Here is a 10,672-nt window from a genome sequence, read left to right on the forward strand (position 1 = left end):
GAATGGTTGTTGGTTTTGTGTGTTGGTCTTGTGAGAACGGCTTGGTGGATTGGATTGTCGAGAAGGGAGATCAACAGAGATGTGGTCATATGGGTTAATGTCGATTGACACTAGGTCATGTTCGCGATGGAGGATGAGACGATGTTGAACGACACCAAGGGAGGGTGTCGGTCGACACCAGAGCAGTGTTGAGGGAAGTTGTAAAGTAGTGTGAAAGACAGGGTGTTGTGCAAATCATTTCCTGATTGCCCTGGTATATATCTTAATTACTTGTGTTTGTACTCTAGTATATTGGAGGATTACCTCACTAAGTATTTGTAATAATACTTACGCATCTCTTTTTGTGTTACAGGTGTTGGTCGATAATTGAGTTCGGTGAACAGTTGCAACGCTTTAGTCTTAGCTCTGCAGTTTGTGTCAGTTGATTGAAGAGGCACAAGTGTGAAGAGACACAAGTCATTGTGATGTTGTGTCTATTTGTTTTCCATATAAACCAATTTTTTCTTGATGTAAATAACAAATTTCAAAGAAAGAAAAGTTTTAGTTTCGATTCTTGTGTTCTCTAAAAGAATAGAGACAAAAGTCTCTTACTCTGTTTCTTCTTCTTCTTAATACTATAATATGGTATCAGAGCTTATGCTGGTCTTTGAGCCTGATCCAAGCAAAACTAAAATAAGAAGAATTCCGCTCCAAGAAGAAGAGAAAGATGGAGACAACAAATCAAGGGTGAGATGAAGAAGAAGAAGACCAAATAGGAAAAGATGGTGGTGACAAAAGAGAGTACCGTCAACCTTCACAAACATTTACCAACAATACCTTCAACTAGAAGGCTGCAAAGGGATGAAGGAGATAGAAAATCTTCTCAAGAGGCAATGGAGAAAATGGATTGGAGATGCAGTTGTGGAAGGATAACTCTGAAACTTTGTTCAACAATGTCTTGGTAAATCACAAGGATGGAAAGAAGGCATCACTTGATGAAGTTGAGAATCATAAAATTTCTTCAGTTGAACAAGACGGGGAACCCGCTGTTTGAAGAAACAGAGCATGGCGAATTAGCAAAAAGTGGTTTTGAGTTCGTGAGGAAGACGTCAACATGGAGAAGCTGCCTGTTGGAAAAACAGAGCAAGACTACTCAGCAAAAAAAAGGTTCAAGGGAATGCATGATACGTCAAGGAGACGTGATGGTGATCAAAGAGAGTCACCAAGCAAGAAAAGAGGATGCTTACCTCATAGAAAAAATAAAGCATAAGTCGGTTAAAGAGATAACCGAAGAGGACGTGGAGTAGATTCACGCGTAAGACGTCATGGAGACGTTTTGGTGATCCAAGGGAGATATCAAGCACAAATGGAGGATGCTTACCTTGAAAAAAAATGGAGCAAAATAATATGCTTACCTAATGAAGTTAAACTTGATTTTGGGTCAAACTTAATTATGGGTTTACTAAACCCAAAGTTAAGCCTAAGTGCTAGATTTCTCTAGAAGCATTGTTAAAATCATCATCACATTTAAGTGTTCTTGAGAATTCTATTAGATAGATATATTAAGATATTTATGTAGGATAATCTAGATATTTGTAAGATAAAATCTAGATAATATAGTTACTTTAGTAGAGTGATATAGATAATAGTAAAATAATCTAGAAACTTTTGTAAACTAACCGTTGTAACATCCGTGAACCGAAATCCCGGTTTGGGAGTTGCATCGGTCGATACAGATGTTGCATCGGTAGATGCAAGGTCGAGTTCCTGCGTTTTGACTTAAGTCAAACGATGCGTTTTGGGTAAAGGAAAACCCTTAAACTCGTGTTTTGTCTCATTAGGCGTGTTTAGCCGCTTTTGAGAGAAAAGAAAGAGAAAAAGAAGTGTTCTTGGTGTTCTTGGGGATTCCTGGAGATTTGAGGCTGTTCCTGTAGAGATTTGTAGGTGGGATCGTTGTAGGAGCTTCCTAGAAGCGTTTTCTTCTAGTGTTTAGGTTCAGATTCGTCTTGGCAAAGGTAAGTGCAGGACCATGGCTTATCTAAGCTAGAGAACTCTCTAATTTGCTTGTTGTGTGTTGTTAGACTTGTTAGATCGTTGTTCTGGACGTTAGGAAGCTTTCTTGTGGCTTGGGATCGAGTTTTGTGGTTGTAGGAACAAAGATCCGGTGAGAAGCTTCGGAGGAAAACGATGCTCGGCATTGCATCGGTCGATGCACTTTGTGCGTCGGTCGATGCAGATGCGAGGACGGCGCGTAAACTCTAGGGTTTTCGTGTTATGTCGAGTATGCGTCAGTCGATGCATTGGGAGCATCGGTCGATACAAGTTAACCTTGCATCGGTCGACGTAGATCTTGCATCGGTCGACGCAGATCTTGCATCGGTCGACGCAACCTCCATTTGGTGTCGGTCGATGCATGTTGGTGTCGGTCGATGCAGAGTCTTGGTTTGTTGATTGTTGTTGATGGTTAGAGATGACTCTATTGCTTGTGTGTATAGCCCAGTAGATGGGAGGATTGCCTTACTGAGTGTTTATAAAATACTCATGCATTGCAATATGTGTTTGTGGTGCAGGTAAAGGCAAAGTGTGATCGTGGAATCAAGGCAATGAAGAGGACGATGTTCAATAGACTCGGTTTGATGTTGCCTGGCATTACTAGGTTGCTAGAGTTGGGCCATTAGAACATTGCTAGGTTGCTGGTTCTATGTTTCATGTTATTTGATTATTGGATATTGTTGATGTTATAATTATAGGTTATGATATTGGTTATTATTGGATATTTATTGGTATTGTTATTCCGTTGTTGGTTGTGATTGTGGTTAGTCGGCTAGTGGATATGGGACCACTAGTTGTACTTTATTTATTATATTATAATTATATATTTATTATTAAAAAAAAAGGTTGGTCCTTTCAGTTTGGTATCAGAGCCCTTACGATTCTAGGTTTGGGTTCGCTAGGTCTCTGTTGTGATGTTTGGGATTGCATGTCTTGATTGATTATGTGAGTTAGTCAATTGTGTGTGGCATGGAGTCCTAGAACATCCTCTTCGAGCCGACTGTGTGATTCCACGGTGAGTTTATGTTTCTGTGTTATAATAGAAATTGTTTGCTTAGTCTTCTGTTCATGGTAGTGCAGATGGCTAGAGATGGTACTGTTGCTGGTCGTGGTCGTGGACGCGGATGTGGTCGTGGTACGGGCAGAGTCCCAGAGGTTAGTGAGGCCGAGGACCAGAGTGTGACAGTTGAGGGTGTTGGCGAGTCGCATGATGTTCCGGGGGATTCCGTGAGTGTGGCCGGAGGGGGCGGTGTTGATGCTCCAGTGGCTGATGATGCTAGGGTTCCGGGTGTGGGGGTCCCAGCGGGTGGAGTCCCTGGTGCAGACTTTGCGGCTATGCTAGCGCAGGTGTTGGAGCAGTTATCACCAGTGAAACCGGCTCAAGCTCAGGTAGTGCCACCAGTGGTGGCGGAGGAGCGGCAGCTAGTGGCTGCAGATGTGGGAGTTCATGGACGTTATTTGTCTATGCTCAAGGAGATGAGGGGTCTTTTCACTGAGAAGTTTTCGGGTGGTACAGATCCTACTGTTGCGGATGCGTGGAGGACGAGAGGACGAGTGTGGAACGTAACTTCCATACTCTGAGATGTCCTGAGGAGTTTTGGGTGGACATAGGGGTCTACCATTTGAGTGGTGATGCTGAGTTGTGGTGGAGATCAGTGGCTACTAGGAGAGTGCAGCGGGAGATGACTTGGGCTGACTTCGTCTTGGAGTTCAACCGCAAGTATTTTCCTAGAGAGGCATTGGATCGGTTGGAGGTGCAGTTCCATCAGTTGTCTCAGGGGACACGGTAAGTGCGGGAGCTGGACTTGGAGTTCAGTCGACTTCTATGTTATGGGGGTCGGGCTATGGAGTCTGAAAAGGCTCCGATCAGGAGGTTTTTGAAGGCTCTACGTGATGATTTGAGAGTTCACTGTAGTGGGCGGAGTTATGCTACGCGTGCAGAGGTGGTTGAGACTGCAGCAGAGATTGACGAGGATATCCGGGTACAGTCAGTGGCGGTAGTTCCAACAGTTCAGCCTAGTAAGGCTCAGCAGCAGGTTTGTTCTAGCAGGGGCGCTAGGCCTGCACAGGGAACCAAGAGGAGGTGGGAGGCTACGCAGAAGCCGAGTGGTGCGAGTTGCTTCAGTTGTGGGAGCAAGGATCACAAGGTTGCTAGTTGTCCCAAGAGGAGTGCTCCGACGGCAGGGCCTCGGGTATGTTATCATTGTAGGGAGACAGGGCACATCAGGCCTTTTTGTCCCAAGTTGCAGCCGGCAGCAGTGGGAGCATTGCAGCAGGTGCAGCCCGGGTTTACACGACTGTAGAGACCGGTGGAACCAGTGCCGGGGAGATCACATGTATAATTTATGGTACTTAAGCTTTGTGAATTTTTAGTAGATTCAGATTTTATGTTATTCCTGTGATAAAGTGTTAGGTTCTCAACACATGAGGTTTATGTAGGGACCTTGTTGGTGGGCGGGTTTAAGTCCCATGTTATGCTTGATTCTGGAGCTTCTCATAGCTTCATTACTCCGGAGTGTGCAGAGAGTGCGGAAATCAGAGGGGATCCCGGANAGTTGAGCAAGTGTAGTTTTTGGCAGCGTGAGATGGGTTTTCTGGGTCAAATTGTTTCTGCAGAGGGGGTTTCTGTGGATCCGGAGAAGATTCAGGCTATCACGGATTGGCCTAGACCGCAGAATGCCACGGAGATCAGGAGTTTCCTTGGGTTGGCAGGTTACTACACNGTTGTCAGAGTTGCGGGAGGCAAGTTCTTGAGAGTTATTGGACGAGCTAAAGGGGTTGATATTCAGATCGCAAGAGAGTTGAGGCCAGCGGATTTGCTTATCAGTCCAGTGGAATTGTATGATGTTATTCCTGGGATGGATTGGTTGCATCGGCATATGGTGCATTTGGATTGCCACCGGGGTAGAATGGAGTTTGAGCGTCCAAGAGGGAAGTTGGTTTTTCAGGGTATTAGACCGACTTCGGGGAGTCTTGTGATCTCAGCCATTCAGGCTGGGAAGATGATCGAGAAGAGCCGTGAGGCTTATTTGGTTACTATATCTATGCCAGAGTCAGTGGGGAAATCTACGGTTAGCGGTATCCGGTAGTGGAGGAGTTTGAGGATCTGTTTCAGTCTTTGTAGGGATTACCACCATCTCGGTCGGATCCTTTTACCATTGAACTAGAACCGGGGACGACACCGTTATCCAAGGCTCCTTACAGAATGGCTCCAGCAGAGATGGCAGAGCTGAAGAAGCAGCTAGAGGATTTGTTGAGTAAGGGATTCATCCGTCCTAGTGTATCACCGTGGGGAGCGCCGGTGTTGTTTGTCAAGAAGAAGGATGGGAGTTTCAGGTTGTGTATTGATTATCGGGGCTTGAACCGGGTCACCGTGAAGAACAAGTACCCTCTTCCCAGGATTGATGAGTTGTTGGATCAGTTGAGGGGTGCTACTTGGTTCTCTAAGGTAGATCTGGCATCGGGATATCATCAGATACCGATAGATGAGGCAGATGTGAGGAAGACCACTTTCAGGGTATGGGCATTATGAGTTTGTGGTGATGCCTTTCGGGTTGACTAACGCGCCAACATCGTTTATGAGATTGATGAACAGCGTGTTTCAGGAGTTTCTAGACGTGTCTGTTATCATTTTCATGATATCCTGGTTTATTCTAAGAGTCCTGAGGAGCATACAGTTCATTTGAGGGCAGTTCTGGAGAAGCTGCGGGAGCAGAAGTTGTTTGCCAAGTTGAGCAAGTGTAGTTTTTGGCAGCGTGAGATGGGTTTTCTGGGTCAAATTGTTTCTGCAGAGGGGGTTTCTGTGGATCCGGAGAAGATTCAGGCTATCACGGATTGGCCTAGACCGCAGAATGCCACGGAGATCAGGAGTTTCCTTGGGTTGGCAGGTTACTACACGAGGTTTGTGCAGGGTTTTGCAAGTAGAGCACGCCCTATGACTAAGTTGACAGGGAAGGATGTTCCTTTTGTTTGGTCATAGGAGTGTGAGGAGGGCTTTGAAAGCCTTAAGGAGATGTTGACTACTACGCTAGTGTTGGCTTTGCCTGAGCAGGGAGAACCCTATGTGGTGTATACTGATGCATCTAGAGTTGGTTTGGGGTGTGTGCTGATGTAGCATGGAAAGGTGATTGCCTATGCTTCGCGGCAGTTGCAGAAGCATGAGGGAACTATCCTACTCATGATTTGGAGATGGCTGCTGTAGTTTTTGCTCTAAAGATTTGGAGATCTTATCTTTATGGTGCAAAGGTACAGGTGTTTACAGATCATAATAGCCTGAAGTATATATTCACTCAGCCTGAGCTGAATTTGAGACAGAGGCGGTGGATGGAGCTTGTGGCAGATTATTATTTGGAGATAGCCTGTCACCCTGGTAAGGCTAACACGGTTGTAGATGCTCTGATTTGGAAGAGGGTAGCTTCAGCTCAGNCGTTTATGAGATTGATGAACAGCGTGTTTCAGGAGTTTCTAGACGTGTCTGTTATCATTTTCNCTCAGGAGCAGGAGATGGAGTCTCTGGTAGGAGAGATCAGTGCTTTGAGATTGTGTGCTGTTTTACAGGAATCGTTGGGTTTGGAAGCAGTAGATAAAGCAGATCTTCTGAGTAGGGTGCGGTTGGCTCAGGAGAAGGATTTGGAGCTGGTGAATGCCTCTAAGGAGGTGGATTCATAGTATCAGGTCTCAGATAATGGTACTATCTTGGTGCACGGTCGGGTTTGTGTTCCCAAGAATGAGGAGTTGAGACAGGAGATCCTAAGAGAGGCATTGTGTCTGACAGGGATTCTAAGTTCACTTTGGTGTTCTGGAAGGCATTTCAGGCAGAGATGGGCACTAAGGTGCATATGAGTACAGCTTATCATCCCCAGACAGATGGACAGTCTGAGAGGACGATCCAGATGCTGTAGGATTTGCTGAGGATGTGTGTGTTGATTATGGTGGCCATCAGACAGATCACCTGAACCTGGTAGAGTTTGCTTACAACAACAGTTATCAGGCGAGTATTAAGATGGCTCCTTATGAGGCTTTGTATGGGAGGCCATGTCGTACACCATTATGCTGGACTCAGGTGGGGGAGAGGAGCATGTTTAGTGCTAGTTTTGTTCAGGAGACCTCAGAGAAGATTTGGGTTCTCAAGATGAACATGAAAGAGGCTTAGGATAGGCAGAGGAGTTATGATGATAGGAGGAGGAGAGATCTTGAGTTTCAGGTAGGAGACAGAGTGTACCTCAAGATGACCATGTTGCGGGGTCCGAACAGGTCATTGTCAGAGACTAAGTTGAGTCCGAGGTATATTGGTCCGTTTAGAATGATTGAGTGGGTTGGACCAGTGGCATATAGACTGGAGTTACCTGAGGTTATGCATGCATTCCATAAGGTTTTCCATGTGTCTATGTTGCGGAAGTGTCTTCGTGAGGGTGAGCAGGTGTTGGCTAAGATTCCGGAGGATCTTCAGCCTAACATGACTTTGGAGGCGAGACCAGTGAGGGTTCTCGGGAGGAGGATCAAGGAACTTCGGAAGAAAAAGATTCCTTTGATGAGAGTCCTTCGGGACTGTGATGGTGTTGAAGATCAGACTTGGGAGCCTGAGGCGAAGATAAAGGCAAGGTTCAAGAAGTGGTATGAGAAGCAAGCCGCGACTTGAGCTTGTTTAGCCTGGTCCCATCTGTAATCTATGGCTGGAGCGGGAATGGAGTATTCCAGCCCATCTCTCTTGTTACTCGGTCGCTTAGGGTGGTTGGTTGTGCGACTCAGTAACAAGATGAGGTGGTGCTTGGAGTACAAAGTTTCAGTGAGGCAGGGTTTTGGAGGAAAGTTTCCTGAAACAGAAGTTTCTAAAAGTGGAAAGTTTCCAAAATTGGAAAGTGCTAAATATGGAAAGTTTTACGGGAGTTAGAATTTTTCCATTTTAATGGTGGAGAGCCTTAGAGGGGCTTGTGTGGCCTTAGTGGCGGACTTGCGAGTCAGTGTGCCCGTGTGTGGCGGTCTTTTTAGACATTGTGTGGCCTTTGTGGCGGGCTGTTTAGCCGTGTGTGGCCTTTGTGGCGGGCTGTTTAGCCATTGTGTGGCATTTGTGGTGGGCTGTTTAGCCAATTGCGTGGCCTTTGTGGCGGGCTGTTTAGCCAGAGTGCCTGTTTAGACGGTCCTTCGGGACAGATGGTCTTTGTGATGGTCTTTCGGGACGTGTGGCCTTGGTTGCGGTCCTTTTTAGGACATTTGTGTGGCCTTGGTGGCGGTCCTTTTTAGGAGATTTGTTTGGCCTTGGTGGCGGTCCTGTTTAGCACATTTGTTTGGCCTTGTGGCGGTCCTCTTTTGGACATTTTGTTTGGCCTTGGTGGCGGTCCTCTTTAGGACATTTTGTTTGGCCTTTGTGGCGGCCCTTGTGGCATGTATATAATCCTTGTGTGGTCATGAGGTATTCTAGTGAGGGCATATGTGGTTGGTAGGACATTGAGATGTTTTACGCGAGCCACGGGAAGGAAACCTGGATAGGGATAGGACTCAGACGTGTTCAGAATTGTTTGCTCGTGGCTCTTGGAGGACTTAGGTTCTCTTAGTACTGCCATATTCAGAGACTCTGTGGCTTGGGAATATGGTTAGTATATCGACTTTGGATGACCATCCGGGGGCGCGCTGTAGGGTGGCAACCCGAGAAATGAGTTTTGGATTTTTTTTTCCTTATATATATTATGGCATGCGGGCTTAGGCCCGATGAGGAGCTAACATTGGCATGCAGACTTAGGTCTGATGAGGAGCCAATGAAAACTCAAGGTTTAGGCCTATGAGTAAAGGAAAGTCCAAAAAGTCGAGAGCAAATAACGCCTGGAGCGTGAGTCTATCGCCTAGAGGTGACCTTCTGTAAATCGGTCGGAGGAGTGTGGGCCGTGGAGACGGTTGCACGGGAGTCCTTGGCTGATGGTTGTTCGAGATTCGAGGACGAATCTAGATTGGTGGGGGAGAATTGTAACATCCGTGAACCGAAATCCCGGTTTGGGAGTTGCATCGGTTGATGCAGATGTTGCATCGGTCGATGCAAGGTCGAATTCTTGCGTTTTGACTTAAGTCAAACGCTGCATTTTGGGTAAAGGAAAACCTTTTAACTCGTGTTTTGTCTCATTAGGCGTGTTTAGCCGCTTTTGAGATAAACGAAAGAGAAAGAGAAGTGTTCTTGATGTTCTTGGGGATTTCTGGAGATTTGAGGCTGTTACTGTAGTGATTTGTAGCTGGGATCATTGTAGGAGCTANGACGTGTTCAGAATTGTTTGCTCGTGGCTCTTGGAGGACTTAGGTTCTCTTAGTACTGCCATATTCAGAGACTCTGTGGCTTGGGAATATGGTTAGTATATCGACTTTGGATGACCATCCGGGGGCGCGCTGTAGGGTGGCAACCCGAGAAATGAGTTTTGGATTTTTTTTTCCTTATATATATTATGGCATGCGGGCTTAGGCCCGATGAGGAGCTAACATTGGCATGCAGACTTAGGTCTGATGAGGAGCCAATGAAAACTCAAGGTTTAGGCCTATGAGTAAAGGAAAGTCCAAAAAGTCGAGAGCAAATAACGCCTGGAGCGTGAGTCTATCGCCTAGAGGTGACCTTCTGTAAATCGGTCGGAGGAGTGTGGGCCGTGGAGACGGTTGCACGGGAGTCCTTGGCTGATGGTTGTTCGAGATTCGAGGATGAATCTAGATTGGTGGGGGAGAATTGTAACATCCGTGAACCGAAATCCCGGTTTGGGAGTTGCATCGGTTGATGCAGATGTTGCATCGGTCGATGCAAGGTCGAATTCTTGCGTTTTGACTTAAGTCAAACGCTGCATTTTGGGTAAAGGAAAACCTTTTAACTCGTGTTTTGTCTCATTAGGCGTGTTTAGCCGCTTTTGAGATAAACGAAAGAGAAAGAGAAGTGTTCTTGATGTTCTTGGGGATTTCTGGAGATTTGAGGCTGTTACTGTAGTGATTTGTAGCTGGGATCATTGTAGGAGCTACCTAGAAGCGTTTTCTTCTTGTGTTTAGGTTCAGATTCGTCTTGGCAAAGGTAACTGTAGGACCATGGCTTATCTAAGCTAGAGAACTCTCTAATTTGCTTGTTGTATGTTGTTAGACTTGTTAGATCGTTGTTCTGGACGTTAGGAAGCTTTCTTGTTGCTTGGGATCGAGTTTTGTGGTTGTAGGAACGAAGATCCGGCGAGAAGCTTCGGAGGAAAACGATGCTCGGCATTGCATTGGTCGATGCACTTTGTGCGTCGGTTGATGCAGATGCGAGGACGGCGCGTAAACTCTAGGGTTTTCGTGTTATGTCGAGCATGCGTCGGTTGATGCATTGGGAGCATCGGTCGACGCAAGTTAACCTTGCATCGGTCGATGCAGATCTTGCGTCTGTCGACGCAACCTCCATTTGGTGTCGGTCGATGCATGTTGGTGTCGGTCGATGCAGAGTCATGGTTTGTTTATTGTTGTTTGTTGATTGTTGTTGATGGTTAGAGATGACTCTATTGCTTGTGTGTATAGTCCAGTAGATGGGAGGATTGCCTTACTGAGTGTTTATAAAATACTTATGCATTGCAATATGTGTTTGTGGTGCAGGTAAAGGCAAAGTGTGATCGTGGAATCAAGGCAATGAAGAGGAGGATGTTCTAGGGACTCGGTT

This window comes from Camelina sativa, chromosome 15, assembly GCF_000633955.1.
Source record: "Camelina sativa cultivar DH55 chromosome 15, Cs, whole genome shotgun sequence".
Taxonomy (NCBI): Eukaryota; Viridiplantae; Streptophyta; class Magnoliopsida; order Brassicales; family Brassicaceae; genus Camelina; species Camelina sativa.